Raw genomic sequence first — 23,962 nt, forward strand, 5'->3', positions numbered from 1 at the left:
CCTCTCCCCCCCCCTCTCCCCCCCCCTCTCCCCCCCTCCTCCTCCCCCCCTCTCCTCCCCCCCTCTCCTCCCCCCCTCTCCTCCCCCCCTCTCCTCCCCCCCCTCTCCTCCCCCCCTCTCCTCCCCCCCCTCTCCTCCCCCCCTCTCCTCCCCCCCTCTCCTCCCCCCCTCTCCCCCCCCCCTCTCTCCCCCCCCCCTCTCTCCCCCCCCCTCTCTCCCCCCCCCTCTCTCCCCCCCTCTCTCCCCCCCTCTCTCCCCCCCTCTCTCCCCCCCCTCTCTCTCCCCCCCTCTCTCTCCCCCCCTCTCTCTCCCCCCCTCTCTCTCCCCCCCTCTCTCTCCCCCCCTCTCTCTCCCCCCTCTCTCTCCCCCCCCTCTCTCCCCCCCCCTCTCTCCCCCCCCCTCTCTCCCCCCCCCGTTTTATTACTTTCCCTGACTTGCATTTGGCTTGCCAATAGTTAGTGGAGCCGGGGTGAAGTTGTGCTTGGCTGCACCACACTTGCTTTAACATGGGTTTAGATGAAGAATGAGGCAGGATTGATTGACAGTTGTGTAATTTTTGCTGAGAGGTCAGGCAGAGGGATCTCTCTCCTTGCTCCGAATACGTGCTGAGGTTGTAAAAGAGAGTTTGATTCTCCGCAGTGGAATCTGGTGGGGAACTCTTGGCAGACGATGTTATTTGCCAGCCTGCTGGAATCCAGTTGCCCGGTGACGGGATGAGTGGTTGGTCCCCGTGTCCGCTGCTGGTCTAGGCACGAGATGCTGTCATGGTAAAAGTGAGCGTTTCACTGACCAGCTGCTATCCTCTGTTCCACTGTCCGGCGACTCTCACTAATCTGCTGGACCCTGCCAGAGGGAAAAAAAAACCTCTGACAAGTTTATTGAAAGTCAAAAATTATTTAAAATATGGTGTACCTTAATTGTACAAAGATCACTAGAGACTGTATATCCTGGAATCTAAAAATCTTTATTATATGAACCAGATTTATGCTTGGAGATCAGTCAGTCACACGCAGCTATTGGCAGTGCAGGTTTTTAGGTCAGAAGTACAGAACAGAATGAATATTTATGGAATATAGCCACGTTTTATAAATAGCAGAAGTACTTGCCATACTTGTATAATCTCCTTACCAGCTACAGTGCAATATGTCAAAAAGCTAAGTTACAATAAAAATTGTATATTAAATAGTGTAAAATAATGAGGGCTGTCCAGAAATCTGATAGCGGAGGAGAAGCTGTTTTTCCAAAAACACAGTGTGTGCTCCTCTGGCTCCTGTTCCTCTTCCTTGACGGTAGTAATGAGAAGAGGTTATGTCCTGGATGGTGAGGTCTTTAATGATGGATGCTGCCTTCTTGAAGCGCAGCCTTTTGAAGCTATCCCCTGACGGGGAGGCTCGTGCTCACGATGGAGCTTGTTGAGCTACCAACCCCCTGTGGCTTTTTCTGATCCAGTGTGTCAAAGCCTCTCTACCAGACGATGATGTAAGCAACGAGCGTGCTCTTCCTGGTACAAGTGTAGACATTTGCTAGAATATTTGACATACCAAATCTCTTCAAACTCCTGATGAAGTACAGCTTTCTTCGTATGGCTCCTCAGTCCTGCAATGCCTCAGTTATAAACATTTCAACTTGTTTTCACCTTCCACTATAATCTCCATTCTCTCTACCCCTAAAATTCTCCTCTATGTAGACACCCTTCTGATATTTGTGCCTGTAGTCATTTCTGACCTCTTGTACCACTTTTAAATACTGCAATCCACCACTGGTAGCAGTACTCTCCTTTGTCTGGGCCCTAAGTTCTAGAATTCCTTCTTTATCTCAGTTCAAATGCTCCTTAAACCAGAGCCTTTAACTTCCTGTTGGGCTTCTTAACCTACACAATGTTCTGGGTAAATTATTTGTCTGCGAAAGATCTTTTGAAATGCTTAATGATATTTTAACACTTGTAACAGATCGAGCACAGACAGGGAAACTACTTTGCAGAGAGCTTCCATTCAGTCAGCAAGGTTGATCACACTGCCTCTCTGCCCTTCGCCTTGTTAACTGTTTCTATGAAGCTCAGCATAAACTCTCAGAATAACATATTCATAGCCGACGCACTACGGAATTCCAGACCCAACAATGATTCAACAATTGGAGACAATTATTCTGTTATTTACAAACTTGTAATCCAGCGTTCGAAGTAAATTAATTATCAAAGTATGTGTGTTTCATCCAATACTGCTCTGAGGCTCTAGTTCTTTGCAGGCATTCACAGTAGAAAAAAATACAATAGGAACAATGAAAAACTAAACAAAAAGACCGAGAAGCAACCAATGAGCAAATGAAAAGTGGTACAGATAGAAAAGAAAAACAATAAATAAATAAATACTGAAAATGTGAGTTGTAGAGCCCTTGGAAGTGAATCCATAGGTTATGTTGAGTGATGCTTGGTTTAAAGAATTCACACTTGTCGCATTGTGCTCTGAGCCCATAATCGTTTTCACACTGTCTTGAGGTTTTGGCGATGTTCCTCGTCATCTTTACTTGTAATAATGATGTCATCCAGGTAACACTGAGTGCTTGGACACCCTTGCAGCACCTGGCTGCAGCTTTCTGCCAAAGTGCAGGTTTGGATGCCATTCCAAACATAAGCCCGTGACATCGATACAGCCCTTTGTGAGTGTTTACGGTGAGAAACACTTTGTACTCTGTGTCTGCCTCCATCTGCAAGTAGGCCTCAGCTAAGTCCACCTTGCTGAAGTGTCTTTCTTCTGAAAGGTTTGCAAAGATAATCCTGGGCAGAGGGTGTTGATCTACTTTCAGTACTGGGTAGATGGTAACCTTAAATTCACCACAGATCCTCACGGACCCATTCTGGGACCACTGGCTTTGCCTCAACCTTGGAATGAATTCTTTCAGCCTCCATACGATCTTGTTTACTGGTTACTTTATCACAGATGGTAGAAGGAACCTGACGGGCTTTGCAGAACTTGGCTGCAGTATTTTCATTTAACACTTTTTGACCCATGATGTGTTTGAGTTTTCCAATACTGCCCTTGAATGCTACTGTGGCATCACCCAGTACGTTTCTTAATTCGCTTTCATATGGCTTCAGTGCAGGGGATGTGGCATGCCAACGGTGGCTGGATCTCCAATCAAGTTGTAGTTGTCTCAGCCACTCATGACTCCACAACATTCGACCTTCTGTTTTTACAACATACAGGCACCAATGTGGCTTGATAATTGTTGTATCTCACTGTTAAGAATGTCTTTCCCACGGGAGTTATCTTTTCTCCAGTATAAGTTCTTAGTTGGATATTTAGCAGGCTTCAGTTTAGTTTCTTTGAAATTGCATTCAAACTCATTTTGTGGAATGTCTGAAACAGCTGAACCAGCATCCACTTCCATTTTAATTACTTTGCCGTTCACTTCTGGCGTAAGCCATATTGCTCGTCAGTTGTTAGTTTTTACACTGTAAATTTCAGGCTAGACAGTCCTGTATCGGTCTTTTTGAAACTGTAACTTAATGTTTTATAGTTTTCTCTTCCGTATGCAGTTTACTTATTTTTGTCTGCCCGACATGCGTTTTGCACGTGTCCTACTTTGTTGCATTTTCTCTAGGTTTTGCCTTTAAACCCGCATTTGTCTGGTGTGTGTGAGCCCCTGCCACAACAGGAACACAATTTAACACGTACAACACACTGGAGGAACTCAGCAGGTCGGGCAGCATCCATGGAAACAAGCAGTCAATGTTTCGGGCCGAGACCCTTTGTCAGGACTGAAGAAGGAGGGGGCAGCGGCCCTATAAAGAAGGTGGGGGGAGGGTGGGAAGGAGAAGGCTGGTAGGTGCCAGGAGAAAAACCAATAAGAGGAAAGATCAAGGGGTGGGGGAGGGGAAGCAGGGAGGGGATAGGCAGGAAAGGTGAAGAAGGAAAGTAAGGGGAAAGCACTATGGGTAGTAGAAGAAGGCAGAATCATGAGAGAGGTGATAGGCAGCTGGAAGAGGAGGCAGAGGGAAAGTGGGATGGGGGAAGGGAGGAGGAGGGAATTACCAGAAGTTGGACAATTCGATGTTCATACCAGGGGGCTGGAGACTACCCAGACGGTATATGAGGTGTTGCTCCTCTAACCTGAGTTTGGCCTCATCATGGCAGTAGAGGAGGCCATGTATGGATATATCTAGGTGGGAATGAGAGGCAGAGTTGAAGTGGGTGGCAACCGGGAGATCCTGTCTGTTGTGGTGGACAGAGCGGAGGTGCTCGATGAAGCTGTCCCCCAATCTACATCGGGTCTCGCCGATGTAGAGGAGGCCGCACTGGGAGCACTGGATGCAATAGATTACCCCAACAGACTCTCAAGTGAAGTGTTGCCTCACCTGGAAGGACTGTTTGGGGCCCTGAAGGGTGGTAAGAGAGGAGGTGTAGGGACAAGTGTAGCACTTACGCTTGCAGGGATAAGTACCAGGTGGGAGATCTGTGGGGAGGGATGTGTGGACCAGGCAGTCGCGGAGGGAACGATCCCTGCGAAAAGCGGAGAGGGGTAGAGAGGGAAAGATGCCCTTAGTGGTGGGGTCCTGTTGAAGGTGGCGGAAGTTGCGGAGGATAACGTGCTGGATCTGGAGGCTGGTGGGGTGGTAGGTGAGGACAAGGGGAACACGGTCCCTGTTGTGGTGACAGGAGGATGGGGTGAGGGCCGAAGTGAGGGAAATGGAGGAGATGCGGGTGAGGGCATCATTGATGATGGCAGAAGGGAATCCACGATCCTTAAAGAGGACATTTGAGATGTCCTGGAATGGAAAGCCTCATCCTGGGAACAGATGCGGCAGAGACGGAGGAACTGGGAACAGGGAATAGCATTTTTGCATTTGGCAGGGTAGGAAGAGGTATAGTCGAGGTAGTTATGAGAGTCAGTGGGTTTATAGAAGATGTCAGTGGACAGTCTGTCTCCAGAGATGGAGACTGAGAGATCGAGAAAGGGGAGAGAAATGTCTGAGATGGACCAAGGTAATTTGAGGGCTGGGTGGAAGTTAGAGGCAAAGTCAATGAAATTGTCGAGCTCAGCATGGGTGCAGGAAGCAGCACCAATGTAGTCGTCAATGTAGCGAAGGAAAAGTTGGGGAGCAGTACCAGTATAGATTTGGAGCATAGAGTGTTCCACATAACCCACAAAGAGGCAGGCATTGCTGGGGCCCATGCGAGTGCCCATAGCTACACCCTTGGTCTGAAGAAAGTGGGAAGAGCCGAAAGAGAAGTTATTAAGTGTGAGTACCAGTTCCACCAACCGGAGGAATGTGATGGTGTTGGGGAACTGGTGAGTTCTATTGTCAAGAAAGTAGTGGAGGGCTTTGAGGCCTTCTTGATGGGGAATTGAAGTGTATAAGGATTGGGCATCCATAGTGAAAATGAAGCGGGCGGGATGGGGGAACTGGAAGTTATTGAAGAGGTGGACAGCATGGGATGTATTTTGAACACAATTTGTTCGGCCAGGCAGGTTTCCGTTTGGACATTGCAGTTTTGTTCATGCTTGCTTTCATCCCAGACTGCAACTGAATTGCGTCTCTGGCTGTGGTTTCCATTGATACAGTGATTTCAACTGTTCTTTTAAATGTATACTGTGTTTCAGTTCGGAGCTGCTTCTGAATGCTTTTGTGTAAGATTCCACAAATTAAATAATCTCTCAGTGTATCATTAAGAACATTACTGTACTGCCAATGCTCAGACGTCTCTTCAATTCAGCCACATAGGCTGAAAGGAATTCCCTTCTTTTTGATTCTGCTTATGAAACCTAAAACGTTCTGAAATCAACAATGGTTTTGGTTCCAAGTGTTCCTGCATCACTTTTACAATCGTAGCAAAGCTGATGGTTTGATTGGGCAGTCAAACTTGAAGCAAACTGTATGCCTTTGAACTTAATGCACTTAACAAAATTGGCACTAGCTTCTCATTGGCTTCAAAATCCTGTTCCAATAGCTTAGTATACATGAGCTAATTACTTCTCGTGAATCAAACTCATCAATCTTTCTGATGTAACCAGCCATTTCTGATTTAAAGAAAATGATTAGGATCACCCAGTACTCACAGTTAATGAACCCTGAATTCTTCTGTTTTACTGCCTTCTTTAAAAAAAAACTCAATCATCTCTGCCCTTCCAAAGACCATGTGTTATCTGCTTTTTAAAAAAAAAAAATTGAACCATCTCTCCATATGCTGGGAAGTCTTTTTTACTTGCCAATGCTTCCGCTGCATTTTATTTTATTTCAAATGTCTCACTGCATTTAACAGGTCAGTAGTCTTCTCCAGTTTGTTTTAAAATACCTCATCACCAATGTTGTGCTTTGTAACTTCAAAGCATGAACTAATTCAAAGAGGACATGGGGAATCCAAAATACGGGAGGAAGTAAGAAGCAGGGAGGTGACAGGTGGAAAAGGTAAAGGCTGGAAAAGGATGATAGGAGAGGGGAGAGGACATGGAAGGAGGGGCACTGGAGCAGGTGAGGGGAAGGAGAGAGGAGCCGGTGGGGAATGGAAGTAGAGGGATGAAGGAGGAAGGGGAAAATTACCAGAAGCTAGAGGAATCATTGGAGAATCCTTTCCAACTGGAGTTTGCCTTATTGCCGATGGTAAGTGCAGCAAAATTGCATCTAGTTCCACCCAAAGTCCTTTGACCCCCTGTTTATAATGGTCAGAGGGGGAGAGAGAGAATGACTTTAATGTCCTTTCACCATAGCACTGAGTGTGTTGGCCTGTATTTTTAATCTGCTCGTGTTATTAATTCAGTGCTTGAAAATCTTTGAAGCAGTAATTCCCTTGGCAAAAGCAAGCCTCCAAGTCAAAATGTTGTAGATTCAAGTCCCATTGCGGAGAGCTGAGCACAGAAAACCAGGCGGGACCACGGGCGCAGTGCTGAGGGAGAGCTGCACTGTCTGTGTTGCTGTCTCCGACATGAGGCAGTAGGCCGACAGTTGCCTGGCTGGAAGAGATCTCAGTCCACCCTTTCGAAGAACTGCTCTTCAAGCATGTTATCAAATGAAGCTATCAGGCCATTTTTACGTTGCGAATGCAAATGGGCTTTGATGTTCCTAATTTACAAGAGCGACTGTACTGTGTTACTGAAGCACTTTGGGATACCTTGAGGTGCTAAATTATTTTCATATAGATTTGCATTGGTCTGCAAGCATCAGAGGCCTGGACTATAATTCTGAAGACCCAAGTCCAAATCCCACCCAGCAATTTAAATTCCATTCATAAACTGGAGTTTATTTCTAATATCTTTTGCATTAATGGCCACAAAACAACTGTGGATTGTTTAAAAACTTATCCAGTTTACTAATATTCTTCAGTATATGTGACTCCAGAACCATCAATGCAATTAATTCTTAATTGCTTTCAGAAGGGGCCTAATAAACCAAGGGCAATAAGAAGTGGGGAATAAATGCAGACTTTGCCAATAATGTCAACGTACTGAAAAATTATTTAAAATCAACAGAATGAAGCCCAGCTTACTTAGTCACACAGCAAGGAAACAGGCCCATCAAATCAACACCTCTCCTCTCTATCTACATATCTAGGCGGCTTTTAATGGTGTCAATGCGCCTGACTTGGCTGCTACTTCATTCCAAAATGCACAACACCCTTTGTGTGAAAGCGTTGTCCCTGATGTCCCTTTTTAAATCTATCTCTGATCTTAAATCTATTCCTTCTAATTTTAGGACATCCTTCCTGGGCAGAAAAGTCCCTGCCTGCGACCCTCATGTTCTTGTCTTATTTAGAGATACGGAGAAGAACAGGGCCTTTCCAGCCCAAAGAGTTGAACCACCCACCAACCCACCCACTTAACCCCAGCCTAATCACAGGACAATTTATCTTGTGTACCTCTATCACGTTGTCCCCGAATCTCATACGTTTCAAGACGGAAGCCCTTGTCTGCCTATCCTCTTGTTGTAACCCAGGGCCCCACGTCCAGGCCACACACTGGGCACAAAATCATTTCTGCACTCTTCACAGTTTAATAACATTTTTCCTGTAACAGGGCGGCCAAAACTGTACACAGTCTGCCAAGTGAGGCTTTGCCAATGTATAATATACCTGCTGCATAATTTTCCAGATCCAGTCCTCAGTCATTTGCAGCAAGCTTTACTTGTGAAAGGACAATATTACACTTGGCATTCTACCATTTTGTTTCCTTACCGTGCAGCTGGGGGGTGGTGTCTATCAGGCTTGGGGGGAGCAAATGCCCCCTCAAATTGCCATGACTTGCTGTAGATTTTGAAAGCTGCAGTCAGTTGTTTGAAGTTGGTTTCTCGAGGGATGCGACATGGAGTCACGCAGCATAGAAACAGGCCCTTCAGCCCGACTGGGTCCATGCTCCATCCAGGCTAGTCTGCTATGTCTGTATTTGGCCCATAACCTTCAAAACCTTTCCTATCTGTGGACCTGTCCAACTGTTTTTTAATTAGTGGCCATTGCTTCTTGGTGGCAACTTCTCTGAGCCAGGCCCTGGAACAGTCCCTGTCACCAGCACCGTTCTACTCCCCTTATACCCATGACTGTGTGGTTGGTCAGCTGTAGCTCAAGTACCATCTCTAGAATCTCAGATGGAGATGCGGGAGAGAGGTATACCAGCTAATGGAGTGGTGTTGCAGCAACAACCTTGCACTCAATGTCAGTAAGATGAAAGAGCTGGCTGTGGACTTCAGGAAGGGTAAGGCACGGGAACACATACCAGTCCTCATAGAGGGATCTGAAATGAAGAGAGTGAGTAACTTCAAGTTCCTGGGTGTCAAGAAAGGCAACGTCCATTATTAAAGACCCCAATCACCCAGGACATGCCCTCTTCTTATTGTTACCAACAGGAAAGAGGTACAGAAGCCTGTAGGTACACACTTAGTGATTCGGGAACAGCTTCTTCCCCTCTGCCATCCAATCCCTAAATAGACATTGAACCCATAAACAGTACCTCACTTTTATTTGTGTTTGTATGTATACTGTGTATGTATATGTGTGAGTGTGTGCATACATATGTATGCATGTGTGTATATGTGTATGTGTGTGTATATATGTACAAAGTATATACATGTGTGTGTAAATGTGTGTGTATATGTATATGTGTATATATGTGTAAGTGTGTGTATATATATGTGTGTATATATGTACAAAGTATATATGTGTGTGTGTGTAAATGTGTGTGTATATTTATATTTTTGCATTATTTTAAATCTATTTGATATATTTATTGTAATTGATCTACTTTAGTTTTCCTTCTATATTATCATGTATTGCATTGTACTGCTGCTGCTAAGTTAGCAAATTTCACCACACGAGCCAGTGTTAATAAACGTGATTCTGATTAGGTTGTGGTGGGATCTTGCCTCTACAGTCTTCGTTTCAGGTTGCCTGCATGGTTCTGGGGGAAAGTTGCCAGCTTTTAAATAAAATATCACTGAGATGAAAGATGTTACGAATCGTCTGGGGACCGCAACGTGGATCACTGAGCAGCTCTTGGAGATGAGCAGTGATGAATTGGCTTCGGGTTTGAAGTTTGACAGTTTCTTCCATTAGTTTACCAGAAATAATAATCCCGCCGTAACTTCATCGTTCTGAGGCAGGGTGCAGCAGCCTAACCTTTGACAATAAATCCTTATCCCAGGATGGAAATGTCCAATACTAGAGGCCGTATATTGAAGGAGAAGGGGGCAAGTTGAAAGGAGATGGTGCATCAGAGCAGTCATGGTCTGAAATGCACTGCCCGGTATGGTGGTGGGGGCAAATACGAAAAAAAGCATCTAAGAAGTTCTTCGATGGTATATGTGCAGAGAATGGAGGGACTGTTCCATGTGATTCTGATATGGGATACTTCACTGTGTTTCACCAGGTGAGTCTGTACGGGGTGCTGAACCAATCCGGGTGGCTGATACACTCCACACCCCACCCTGCACCCCCCTCTGGCCGGATGACAAGCGGATGGAAAACGTGGTTGTGCAGGGGAGAGTGCACAGGAGGTTCACTAGGATGTTGCCTGAGTTCAAGGACTTCTGTTGTGCTGAGAATTGGCAAGGTTGAACAAGTGAGGTCGAGCGGAAATCTGATAGAAGTGGGTAAGATTATCAGAGGCATTGATTAGGGAGAGAGTTGAAATCTTTTCCCATGGTTAGGGGGGTAATGAGCAACACACACAAAATGCTGGAAGAACTCGGCAAGTCAGGCAGCATCTGTGGAGGGAATAAACAGTCAATGTTTTGCGCTGGTTGGATTCTATTGTGTTTCTTTGTTTTGTGGGTGCCTGCAGGAAGATGAACCCCAAGGTTTTATATGGTATATATACTTTGATAATTTGTGAACTTTAAACCTTCCATCAGCACTGAAAAAGAAGGGGGCAGAAGCCAGAGTAAGGTGGGAGTGGGGAAGGAGTACACGTTGGCAGCTGATAAGTGAGACCAGCTGAGGAGGAAGGTGGATAGGTGGGGGAGGGAGATGAAGTCAGCATCTGAGAGAGGATGGGAGGAAGAGGTAACTGGCTGAAGAAGGAATCTAATAGGGGAGAACAGTGAACCATGGGAAGAAGAGGAAGGAGGGACACCGAAGGGAGGAGGTGGACAGATGAGGAGAAGAGAAGGGGTGAGGGGGAACTAGAAAGGGAAATGAAGGGAGAGTGGGGTAGAAATGACCTGAAGTTAGAGACATTGATGTCCATGCTATCAGGTTGGTGCCTGACTTGCTGAGCTCCCACAACATTTTGTGTGGATTGCTCAAGATTTCCAGCAGCTGTTGAGTGTCCTGTGTTAGGAGTATCAGAACAAGCTGGTGTTGATTTAAGATGAGAGGGAGGAATTTTGAATAAGTTGTATTTTTACACAGAGCGTGGTAAATATCTGACGCTTGCTGCCAGAGATGGTGGAATTGGAAACAATCTCTGCATTGAAGAGATCTCAGACAGGCCTGCCTAGGTAGGGCACAGAAGGATTTGATCCTAATAAGGGCAAATAGGTTTATTATGGGTAAAAAGGGTCGGTGTGGGTACACTGGGCTGAAGGACTTGTTTCTGTGTGGTATTGTGATACATTACATTAGATTCGCTTTATTTGTCACATATAATTGAAACAGAGTAAAATGTGGTGTTTGAGTCGACTACCAACACGGTCCGAGGGGATTTGGGCCGGTGGCCGGCACGGCCCGAGGGGATTTGGGCCGGTGGCCGGCACGGCCCGAGGGGTTTTGGGCCGGTGGCCGGCACGGCCCGAGGGGATTTGGGCCGGTGGCCGGCACGGCCCGAGGGGATTTGGGCCGGTGGCCGGCACGGCCCGAGGGGTTTTGGGCCGGTGGCCGGCACGGCCCGAGGGGTTTTGGGCCGGTGGCCGGCACGGCCCGAGGGGTTTTGGGCCGGTGGCCGGCACGGCCCGAGGGGATTTGGGCCGGTGGCCGGCACGGCCCGAGGGGATTTGGGCCGGTGGCCGGCACGGCCCGAGGGGTTTTGTGCCGGTGGCCGGCACGGCCCGAGGGGATTTGGGTCAGTCCGACGATTGTGCTAGAGGTAGCCCCCAAGTGTCGGCACACTTCTGGTGCCACAACAGCATGCCGCAACTCACTATTCCTAACTGTAAGCCGATGGAATACAGGAGGGAATATAGTGGTTAGCGTTGCGCTAACCTCTACGCTACTGTGCTGTGCGTATCCTTGTAGAAAGCAGGCTTGGTAAATCCAGTGAGGCTCAGACCAGTCCTCTTGCCTTTGAGTCAGGAAGCTTGTAGGGTCTCTTCCCACAATGGGGAGTTGAACCAGTGTGTTACAGTCAAGCGTTTTGATCAGCCTTGAATTGGTTCCTCTGTGGCTAGGGGAGACAGATCCTTGGAGCACCTAAAGGAGATAATGGAAATATTGCACAACTCTCATCACGGGCCCCTGAGTTCCCATCTGCATGAGACAGTAGGTCACACTCTCAGGTGGAAGTAAGTTACTCGCAGGTTACAGAGAATCATCAAGTCATGAGGGGATATAGATAATGTGGGTGATGACACTCTTGGCCCCAGTGCAGGGAGGTCTAGAACTAGGTGGCATTGGTTTAAGGTGAGAGGGGGAAGATTTAAAGGGAACTCAAGGGGCAAATTTTTCTACATAGAAGATGTTGCATATATAGAACCAGCTGCCGGGGGCGGGTCCAATGAAAGTGTTTAAAAGATATTTGCACATGCACTTAAGTAGGCAGGGTTTGAAGGTTTTATGGGGCAAATGTGGGCAAAAAGGGATTAGATTCAGTCGGCAACTCAGTTGGCATGGACAAAGTGGTTTTCATTGTGCCCGAATCTCTGACCACATGGTGCTAGTCAGACGAAGAGAGGGGTCTCGGAGAATGCTATAAAGGCATTATTCCCCACCCCAAACTATTACCCTCCTCCATTCGACATCCGGAAAACAGTTGAGTTGGCTGCTATCTGTGGGAGCTTGCTGCCGCTAGTTTCGAAGCTATTTCACTGGATGGGAGGCACTTTGGGATGCACTTCTTGCCTGCATCAGGCCGTCACTCCTACTGGGACATGGCCCCCATCAGTAGCTCACCAGAGTCCACCGTCTGGGCCAGTCTTTCAAGTTGTCCCCAGGCGCAGTCGATCTTCTCAGAGTGACCTCCTTCTCCAGGGACGAGGCCTTTGGAACATCTGTCGGTGTTTCTGTAGCACTGTGTTTTTATGGGATGGAGCTGTTAGCCGGGTGGAGTTACTTTGGGATGTCCCGTTGCCTAAATTTAGCTACCGAAATGGAGCAGAGTCTGGCAGCTGGGAAATGTTTGGTGTCTGTAAGTCGGGGCAGAGAAATTCGGATGAATTCAGAAGGAGGAACACGGAGAGTTTTGCAATTCCGCTGTAAGAGCAGGAAGCGTATTTACAAATGGAGCCACTTGGGCCCAATGACAGCTGCGCTTCTTTACACTGGAATCTGTAGCCTGAAATACATTAAACAATGACAAACTAGTAACAACTTTTACAATAAAGGACACAATTTGTGCTTTATGTAAACTCTCCTGTTTGCCCCATGCACTAAGCAGTTGGCCATTGAACAATGACACAAACTAGGAGGCTGCTTTGCCAAACACTCATGCTCCATCCGAAAGAGCTCCCGACTGCCAGCCATTTTAACTCAGCTCCGCATTCCCATGCGAGATGGAGACCAGAACGAGAGGTCAAAGAGTCAGGGTGAAAGGTGAATCTGAGGGGGCACTGCTTCACTCAGAGTGGAAGTAATGGATGTGGGTTCAATTTAAGAGCAGTTTGGATGCTTACTTGGACAACAGGGGTTTGATGGGCTATGGCCTCTGTTCAGGTAAATGGAACTAGCAGAAAAACAGGTCAGCATGGACTAGATGGTTTGAAGGGCCTGCTTCTGTTCTGTGGTATTCCATGACTCTGTGACATGTCTGTCCTCTGCCTCCTCTACTTCCAGTGTGAGGCTAATCGTCTATAGGGACAACACCTCATTCTGGCTGGGAAGTCTATAGGCCAACAGCATGAGCATTTGAAGTCTCCAACTTCTTCTAACCTGACTCCCCCCACCCCCCTACCCCGTCCCTTTTCTCTCTCTTCCTGATTCGCTCAGTTCTTCCTAGCGTCACCACTGCCTTTCCACTCCTCCATCTGCCCATCACCCGCTGTGTCCCTTCCCCCGTACTGTTCCCATCTGCTCTCTCCACTGCCATTCCTCGATTCCATGCTGTATCTTTCTGTCCTACTCGCAGCATCACAGGCATACAGCATCCATAAGGAAAATTTTCATTAAATATAAATTAAACAGGGTTTTAACAGAAAAGATCACAACTTGAAATAAAACAAAAACAGAGAGACCTATCACAGTGGTTGTAGTGTTGCTAAATTGTGATTGGCGTTGTGCCAGTTGGTTCAGCGTTCGAATGGTTGAAGTTATTTCGTGAACCTTGTAGTTTTTTGTACCTCCTGCCCAATGGTAGTTGAGAGAAGCTGGTGGTGGGGATCATCGGATGTTGCCTTCTTGAGGCAGGACCTCTTGCAGATGGTTCTGATGGTGGGGAAGGATATGCCTCTATTGTATTGGACTGGGTCCACCATTCTCTGCTGCTTCTTCCATTCCTGCACATTAGAATTGCTTACTATACCATGGTGCACCTAGTCAGGGTATATCGAACAGTTCATTTCCTTTAATTAATTCTGTGCAAGTCAATTAATCTGCCCCTTTCCCTTTTATTCTACTGAACTCCATGCTTCCCTGTGATGGAGAATGAACACACCTTGTTCTAACTCTCTGTGATTTCAGCTGGTTTCTGAAGCAATCCATAAAATCTGGATCTAGGGGAGTTCCTTTCCTGTGTTGTTGGCTCCCAGACCTGTCAGGTTGCTGTGCATCAGGAGGCCAAGATGACTGTATTACAATCTAATGACAGCTGAGAAGAGAGAGAATGAATACTCATGGGCTTATCGATTTGATAAAGAGCCCAATTAGAACTCTGAAGGCCTCTATAGTTGATCAGATGCAGGTCAATAAAAGTTCAAAGGTTTTGTTACTGGTGTTTATCATGCTAAATGCAGCGATTGTGAGGGCTGATCTCTCTTTGTTGCTGCCGTGCTGTGTGACGTGTGATTGGGGAGCTTCCTACACCCTGGGCCAGTGGCCATCATGCTCTTCATCCACCAATCATCATAATGAAGCTGAGCACAGAGTTGGCGAGGAGTAAAGCTGTAAAGGGGATTTAAAAGCAGATTGAGAAGTTTACAATCAGTTTGTCAACACGGAAACTGCGAATGTCTCGGGAATGATGAATGACCAGGAGAAGTCTGGGCAGGACCGCTGTCCAGTTTTGGATGGTCTTGTGGTTGTGGAGAACGGGCTGAACACGTGTTACAGAGATCATGTCTGCAGCGACGATAGATGAGGATTAGGTCAGCTGTGTGTGGGAGCTTACTGTCTGCAGAATTCTCCAATGTAAAAGATTACTAAAAAATGTAATTAGTGGGTCATGAAACTGAACGGGAAACCCCCAGGGGCTTTGATGACACTGCATCAAAATGAGTTTTATTTTCCTCTTCAGACTCCCCCCACATGCAACACTACCGTGTTAACATGCTTGTTTAAAGTCATTTGGCGGTTTTGAAGGGAATGTTGTAATGTGCTTCTCCCATAATCTGTAATAACTGTGTTCTGTGCGTCAGTGATGCTGCATGGTTTTCAGAAGCCCAGCGTGAAATACGGATGTGCGTGAATCGCGAAATAAATTGCACTGCTGATTTCCCATCTCATCCCTTTATCAGAGGTGCAGTTCAAGCATTAACCTCCATTTCTTCATCACCCTTGTTCACTGAAAGCCCCAGTATGAGGTCTCTGAAAGCAGAGAGATGCTTTTTATGGCTGGTTGAAGTCAAACATATTTTAAATCTCTTTTAATCGAAGCATCTGTTGGAGAACAGAGGTGATGGAAGCCAACTGATTAAGGATAGCTCATCGAATGCAAGCTATTTAAAATTGGAAAATGGAAATATCTGAAGCCTAACAGCACTGTTGCATTGTAAAGTCAAAAACAGCTGAACCAAATATTAACACTTTGGCCGATTTATTAGGCACAGGAGTGGAACCTGGTGCGGTTTTCTGCGGCTCTAGCCCAACCACTTCAAAGTTCAACATGTTGTGCATTAGAGATGCTCTTCTGTTTACCACTGGAGAGGAGTTTAAGCTGCGGCTGTGTGGTATGGAGAATGAGGAACATAAAATGGCCGAGTGGATGCCGTTCCTTGGTTGTCTTGTGGAGAACTGGAAGGTGGTACTGCCTGTGACCCAGACCAAGCATGAAGTGGACTGTTCGATTCTGAAGGCAGTTACGGAGGTGTGGAGGAATGCATCCTCCTGACTGAACTCACCAAAGATGACCAGGTGCTCCCCAATATATAAAAGACTGGTGTGAATCATTACTGCCAAGATAGTAAAATGCAATGCTGTTGTCTAGTGTTGTTGGATTTCATTTGAAAAATTTGTCTTTTTAGGAAGTCGTCTTCACTGGCATGCAGGTGAATGAGGGGAAATATTACAGAGGTATTCACAATTATGAGGGGTGAGTGCATGCAGACTTTTTCTCCTCTAGTTCAATGAGAATGGAACCAGAGGTCATATCTTTAAGGCGAAAGAGGAATATTTAAGTGAATACGAGGTGGGAGGTGACTTCACTGGGGGGGGGGGGGGTGTGTGTGTGTGGAATGCGCTCCCAGTGGAAGTTCTAGATGCGGGTTCAATTGTAACATTTGACAGCGTTGGACAGGTGCTTGGATAGAAGGGGTTTGATGGGATATGATCCGGGTGCAGGTGGATGGGACCAGGCAGAAGGTCGGGTAGACATGGACTAGATGGGCCGAAGGGCTTGCTTCTGTGCTGGAGTGCTCTTTGATTCTGTGGCAGAGGTTGCCAATCTTTCCTATGCTATGGATCAAAACCATAAAGGAAGGGGTCCGTGGACCCCAGGTTGGGAACCCCTGCTCTATGGTAAGGTCAGCAATTATTGCCTATTCCTCGAGAAGATGACAGACTTACCTTGAACTATTTCAGTCCTTCTGGTGAAGGTGTGGGAAAACAAACAGGATATTGGAGGTACTCAACAGGCCAGGCAGCATCTGTGGGGGTAAATGACCAGTGAATCTTTTGGGTTGTTACTCTTCATCAGTCTATTTCTCTCCACAGATGCTGCCTGACTCATTCAGCTCCTCCAGCAGATAGTCTGTTGTTCGGGATTCCAGCATCTGCAGTCTGTGTCTCCATTCCCAGAGTGCTGTTGGGTCAGGAGCTCCAGGAATTAGATCCAGTGATGATGAAGGAATGTCAATACATTTCCAAACCAGGATGAAGGGAAACTTTCAGTGGTGGTTTTGTAATCCATCTCTGTCCTTGTCCTCCTTGGTGGTAGAGACCGAGGACTTTGGAGATGTTGTAAGGAGTAAATGCGAAGTATTTTACAGATGGTATACATTGCACTCAGTGTTTGTTACTGTAATCACATTGAAACCTTGCCCTTTTCTTAAATGCATTTCTATTCAAGATTGAAAACTATTTCCCACTTTTTCCTACAACTTTAATGTACTTTATTGGCTCTGATTGTCCTGGGATGTTTTGGGAATTGGAATCATAGGGTAATACAGCACAGAAACAGACCTTCAGCCCGACTTGTCAACACCGACCACAGCATCCTCTCTGCTAGTCCCAATGGTCCATGTTTGGCCCATAACCTTCCAAGCCTCCCCTTTCCATGAACCTATCAAAATGCCTCTTGGATGTTGCAATTGTACCCACTCTGACCACTTCCTCTGGCAGCTCATTCCAAGTATTCACTACCCTCTGTGTTAAATCTTTCCCTTCTTATCTTGTATCTGTGTCCTCTAGTTTTGGACTCCCCAACCCTGGGGAAAGACCCTGACAGTCTACCTTATCCATACCCCACAGAATATAGATTCTATAAACCTCTCTGACTGTCAAAGGAATAAAGATCCAGCAAGGCAATCTCTCCCTATAACTCCAGCTCTCTTGTTCAGGCAGTGTCCTCAGTAATCTCCTCTGCACTCTCTCCAGCTCGACAGTCAGTCTCCTACAACAGAGTGACCAAAGCTGTATACAATGCTCCACCTGAGGATTCGCCAGTGACTTGCATTACTGAAACATAGTGGCCCTACTCCTGAACTCCATATCTTCACTGATGAAGGCCATTCTGCCAAACAGCTTCTTCACTACTGTCTTCTTCACCACTGTTTTAGAGAACTGTGAGCTTGTGATTCCAGGTCCCTGTGCTCCACAACACTTGTCAGTGTCCTGCAATTCACTGTATAGGTCCTGCCCTGGTTTCAACAGCAGCAATGTATCACCTCACGCTTTAAGTTGAAATCCATCTGCCATTCCTCAGCCCAACTCCCTGCCTGATCAGGATCTCTCTGCAGTGGTGAACGACACCCCATGAATGCAAGTCGTTGGGGATTCCCTCTGTGTCTGAATCCAGGATCGAAGGACAGAGAGCAATGATCTGCTTAGGTATTGGTACGAGTCAGCGTGCCATCTCCTATGGATTGTCCTCTCCTGTGAATGGGGCCAATGAACCACACTGTGCATTGTTGAATGTATCATATAGTGTCTGAGCTTACTAATGGGGTGAAATTCCTTTGGCGACAAAGTGTTTAACAAGTTCATGTAAAATTTGAACTCCATCATTAAAATGTTTATCTTAAACGCATGAGTAACTGTGTTGTGCAGAGAGTAATGCTACATAAATTCACCAGTGTGAATGGAAGCCCATTGTAAAGCAGCAAAGGAATTGTGTATAATATTTCAATAAAGGAAAGTGGGAAGCCAGATACCCTTTATAATTAATGGTTCACATCCAGTGCATCCTTTCCAGAGGTGTCATGTGCCCATTTCAAGTCCCACACTCACTGGTCAGAAACTGGTCATAAACCTTTCTATTTAAGTATTAGCAATCACTCATCTAACTTATTAAGTATAAACTAATCACCAAGGAAGAACGAGTCACCGGCAAAAATCTCAGTCATAAGTCCCTCAATTTATTTTGCAAAGCTTCCAATAGATTGACTTTCCCTGTCGTCCAGAATTCAAGGTTATGTGGAACAAGTTACAAGAATAGGCCAGGATTTAAAATGGAGGTGGGAGACACTTCTCACAGGGAGCAAAACCTGTCTGCATCTGCACTTGGCTGTATCCTCTTTGGATTCATTTCGAGAGAGGAATTTGAGGGAACTGCCAGCATTGGTGTGTGTACATAAAACTAGCATTCTTTCTTACAACCAAGTAATTTTGACTTTGTTGCAACAATAATCTGGCCATCATCACTAAGTAAAAAGCACCACCCTGTCCACTTATTGACCGTGAATAGGAGGACTAGTATTTAATGATATGCTCAGTAATTTGAGAATATTCTGTTGTTTGAGAAAATTCTCGGCAATGTACATCTGGCGATTGGCAACTTCAGCACATGTACCTGCGCCGGGTGGAATGTTTGATGGGATTATCGGGTGCTTGTGAAGCAGCCTCGAGGTTTCCACTGAGATGATAGCAGAAGGTATCATTGAGGCTTGGCAGTGGAGTTACAGCAGACTTGGAAACAGATTGAACATCCTCTGAGCTCGAGAGAAAAACGTGACCATTAACGTGAGCCCGGTGATCTGTAAACCTCTGTAATATTGGTCATGACCTTGAAAGGAAGTTGGTGAAAGCAGAGAAGTTTTGATTTTCAACTCGCTGAGAACAACTCCCAGCAAAATATGGCAAATAAATAAAGTATAGCTGACAGCTTTGAGCTCGACTTTTGGAATTTGAAATATGTCGAGTCTCAATCTATAGAAATAAATCTGTGGTTATTGAAACTTTGAAACAAAATCAGCAAAAGGGATTGTGAGTCTTTGAAGGTAAATTGATGTTGGATGAATCTTTGAAGTCAAATCAGAATAGCAAAGTAGAAAGGATAATGTAGACCATTGGAATCTTTGAAACAAAATGACAATATGGTAGTATAAATCCATGGATATTAGCAGTGGCTCTGTAATACTAGAAATTACACCTAAATTATTGTGTAAAGTTTTGTTTATCACTGTAAAAATTATTTCATCTATTTATGACCACCTGTCCTTTAAGCTAGAATGGCTTCAGAAAGAGTTGGGTGAAATACATTCATTCCAGACAGAACAGAGAGCAGTGTCACACAAAGCAGCCCTTTCAGCCCACAATGTTGTTCTGTCCTATGTAAACCTACTCTACGAAGATGGCAACCTTATTTCTTTGTAAACTTTACTCAATTTCCTAAAGAAATTTAAGGATAAAGAGCAGTTATTTCCCCCTTTAGTGTCATGTGATTGAAAATTATTTCCAGGCCACTTCACTTAACAGTAATTTTCAACTGGGCTCCTCTTGATGTGAATGACAATTGTGCCCACAGAATTCCATGAGCAACAATCCTTGGGAAATATTTAAGGGGTTTTTTTTGAACCAGGTTATCGAGGGGCTCATTTGCTGCCTTTGGGAGAACGAGATATTTCCCAAAGCCACCCAAGTATCCTGAAAAGTGTATAGATTGAAGGATAATCGTGTATGAATTAATGTGGTGGGGGCCCAGTAGCATAGGGGACGGAACGGTTGTGTAGCGGTTAGTACATTGCTGTGCTGCGGTCATTGATCAGGGTTCAATTCCTGCTGCTGTCCGTAAGGAGTTTGTACATTCTCCTGTGACCGCGTGGGTTTCCTCCGCTCCAGAGACATGCGCTTAGTGAGCTGTGCCACGCTGTGTTGGCACCGGAAGTGTGGCGACACTTGTGGGCTGCCCAGCACAATCCTCGCTGATTTGATTTGATACGGTCGATTCATTTTACTGTGTTTTGATGTACATGTGACAAGGTTAACCTCTTCATCTCTGTCTCTATAGTAACAGGAATCAGGTTAATCATTGATTTGTGTGGTGAAATCTGTTGTTTTTGTGCCAGCGGTATCATGCAAGACTACGAAAAGCGACAACGAGTTACAATAAAATAACATTCATAAACAGCTCAAATAAATATCGCCTCATTCTTAATTTTCATCATTCTGCTCAACACCTCACCAAAGTCCTGATGGAATCCTTGATCTCAGATGATCACCGGCCCTGTTCCCAACTCTTACTAAATCTGTGGCTTCAAATGCCATCCCACATTCCTCTCCCATCCCTGTTCTAAGCACTGGACTATACTTGTTCCCCAGACCTCATGTTGACTAGTTCTTGTTCCTCATTTCCTCAATACCCACCCCGACCTAATAACTTTAACAGAAGTAAAGTTTTAGCTGGAGGAGGGAGAATCTATATTCCTGTTGCTAGTCAGTAAGGGATCAGAGCCAGCTGATTTTGAAGCACCAGCACAAAATGGTGACATGCTGGAATATCTGGATATCGGGTAACTTGTGCCTCAAATCTCCGATGACCCTGGTTCAAACTGACCTTGGGCGCTGTCTGTGTGGAGTCTGCAAGTTCTTTCCTTGATCATGTGTCTTTTGTCTGGGTGCTCTGATTTCCTCCCACATGCCAAAGCTGGGAGATCAATTGGTTTACCATGGACTACCCTTGGTAATGAGTAGATTGCAGGAGAGTCGGGTGTGTGACGGTGCAGTTTGTAGAAGGAAAGTTGTGAGTATGAGATTGGTGGCATTCCTCAAAGATATGAATCTCCTGCTACGTTGCAAGGCAGCATCATCACAGAAAATGAAACGGAGAAACAAGATTCAGGATTGTTTAATGTCATTTCCAGTACACAAATGTAAACGAGAACAAAATAATTGCAGTGCAACTAAAAACATAATAAAATCAGGAGCACAATAGTAAAAATACGGAATAAATATAAATACAGAAGATGGCTTGTGCACATTGATTGTACGTCCATAAAGTGACACCAGTCACAGGAGTGTCTGTACTTAAGCTGACTCGGACAGAAGATGATACAGTAGGGGTTATGGGGGTGCAGTGGCGTGGATTCATGGGAGGAGGTGCTGATCAGCCTCACTGCTTGGGGAAAGTAACCATTTTTGAGTCTGGTGCTCCTGGCGTGGATACTGTGTAGCCATCTCCCTCATGGGAGTGGGACAAACAGTCCATGAGCAGGGTGGGTGAGATCCCTCATGACATTGCCGGCCTTTTACTGACACCTTTCTGTATATACGTCCACGGTGGCGGGTAGGCTGGTGCCGGTGATGCGTTGGATAGTCTTGACTACCCATTGTAGAGGCTTCTTGTCTGCTGCAGTTTCCGTACCAAGCAGTGATAGAGCTTGTTAGGGTGCCCCCTGCTGGACATCTGTAAAATGACATGAGTATGGATGGGCGAAGTCCAGCTCTCCTCAGCCTCCTCAGAAAGTAGAGGCATTGGTGAGCTTTCCTGACTGGTTAGGATGTGTTCTGGGACCATGAGAGGTTGTGTGTGACGTGCACTCCCAGGAGTTAGAAACTGCTCAGTTTCCACTGCTGTGCCACCGATAAAGAGGTGTGTGGGTGGTGCGAGTTCTTCTGAAGTCGATAAACATTTCCTTTGTTTTACTGGCACTGATGAAGGGACTACTTGCCTGGCATCGGGCCCTGAGCTCTTCCTAATCCTCTCTGTAGGCTGCCTCATCGTTGTTGGCGATGAGCCCCACCACTGCCATGTCATCAGCTAACTTGACATTGTGGTTACTCAGGTGTGAGCCAATGGGCTCAGGACACGGTCCGTGATGGGGGTGGCTCCCGAGTTGGGGATGATGAGGAGGGAGGGGCGGTTGTACATCTGACTATCTGTTGGTTAGGAAGTCCAACACACAGTTGCACCGAGGGGTATTTACACCGAGGAGTTAGAGTTTGTTCACCAAGGTCTGTGGGACAGTAGTGTAGAGTTCCAAACTGATCCAGAAACAGAATTCTGTTCACCAAGGTCTGTGGGACAGTAGTGTAGAGTTCCAAACTAATCCAGAAACAGAATTCTGTTCACCAAGGTCTGTGGGACAGTAGTGTAGAGTTCCAAACTGATCCAGAAACAGAATTCTGTTCACTAAGGTCTGTGGGACAGTAGTGTAGAGTTCCAAACTAAAATCCAGAAACAGAATTCTGTTCACCAAGGCCTGTGGGACAGTAGTGTAGAGTTCTAAACTAATCCAGAAACAGAATTCTGTTCACCAAGGTCTGTGGGACAGTAGTGTAGAGTTCCAAACTAATCCAGAAACAGAATTCTGTTCACCAAGGTCTGTGGGACGGTAGTGTAGAGTTCCAAACTAATCCAGAAACAGAATTCTGACCTAACAGCCGTAACCCAACGTAACACACACAAACTGCTGGAGGAATCAGCAGCTCAGGCAGCACCTGTGAGAAAACACCATCGTCTGCGCTACCCTTGAAATTTCATCACTTGGATGCACTTCCTCAGGCAACAGTACTGTCACACCAGAATCCAGCCCACAATGTTGTGCTAAACTTTTAACCTAATCCAAGATTATTCCACCCCTTCACTCCCACATAGCCCTCCTTTTTATCATTCTTCCATCTGCTATCTGAGAGTCTCTAAATATTCCCTCGAGTACCTGTCTGAACTACCAATCCAGGCAGTGCATTCTACACACACACCACCCTCTGTGCAAATAAAAAAAACCAACTTGCCTCTGACGTCCCACCCCCTATACTTTCCTCAAAACACCTTAAAGTTATGCCCCCTTGTATTTACCATTTCCACCCTGGGAAAAACTTTCTCGCTGTCCAATCAATCTATGCCTCTTACCATTTCGTATACCTCTTATCTAGTTCCTTGCATTAGTTTGGGCAGCACAGTGGTGCAATATGTTCCACACACTGTGCAAAACCTCTGACACGCCCTCCATGCTTACATCCAATCACTTTGTAAATGTGTCCTCTCGTTCTAGTCTTTGCTGCTGTTGGAAAAAGACAGTGGCTGTCACTTTGTGAATGGCTCTTATCATCTTATGCATGTCTCTCAAATTGCCTTGTCAACGCTCAAACAACAAAGACAAAACTTTCTTTTGTTTAAAGAACTTTACTTTGTCCATTCAAATTCAGTACATGGGGGCTGCCATCTTCTTACCCACAATCCCCTCTCCACCCCTCGTGTGCAAACCCTTGGCAGGGAAAGTGCATGTGTCAAGTAAATGTTTACGTAGCCCAAATGAACAGAACTTAACCTCCCATCCTTTTTATGTATTGAAAAAAAAACCAATTCAAATGTCCATTAGGATATGAGAATTAGTTCTAACCCTTGATGTTGATATAGTTCTTAGGGTACCTAATGCCTTCACTAAGTACCCTCAGCAGCACACTGTCTTCTTTGTCAGACAGTCAGCTAGTTGTCCCTTTGTAGCTGACCACAGTTCGTGATGAATTTTCTATGCTTAGACGAGTTCCTTGATACTGCTTATCTCTAGACGATGCCTCTTCTCAGTACTGACAGTGGATTTGATGGCATCAGCCAAAGACTAGTTGTCTATGACACATGTTAT

The 23,962-nt window shown here is 45.8% G+C and overlaps 1 protein-coding gene across 5 annotated transcripts in view; it reads left to right on the forward strand.

The window, feature by feature from the left end:
* Window positions 1–23,962, forward strand: part of LOC140732995 (sialate:O-sulfotransferase 2-like) — a 450,507-nt gene that overhangs the window by 26,992 nt on the left and 399,553 nt on the right. For 2 of the 5 annotated variants that reach the window (XM_073055731.1, XM_073055732.1), the window contains exon 2: window positions 15,968–16,035. The exons of the other annotated variants lie outside the window; for them this stretch is intronic. The gene's annotated coding sequence lies outside the window, so the exon portion shown is untranslated. The remainder of the gene's footprint in view (window positions 1–15,967; window positions 16,036–23,962) is intronic. 5 annotated transcript variants of the gene reach the window in all.

The sequence above is a fragment of the Hemitrygon akajei genome, chromosome 9 (assembly GCF_048418815.1).
Source record: "Hemitrygon akajei chromosome 9, sHemAka1.3, whole genome shotgun sequence".
Classification (NCBI taxonomy): Eukaryota; Metazoa; Chordata; class Chondrichthyes; order Myliobatiformes; family Dasyatidae; genus Hemitrygon; species Hemitrygon akajei.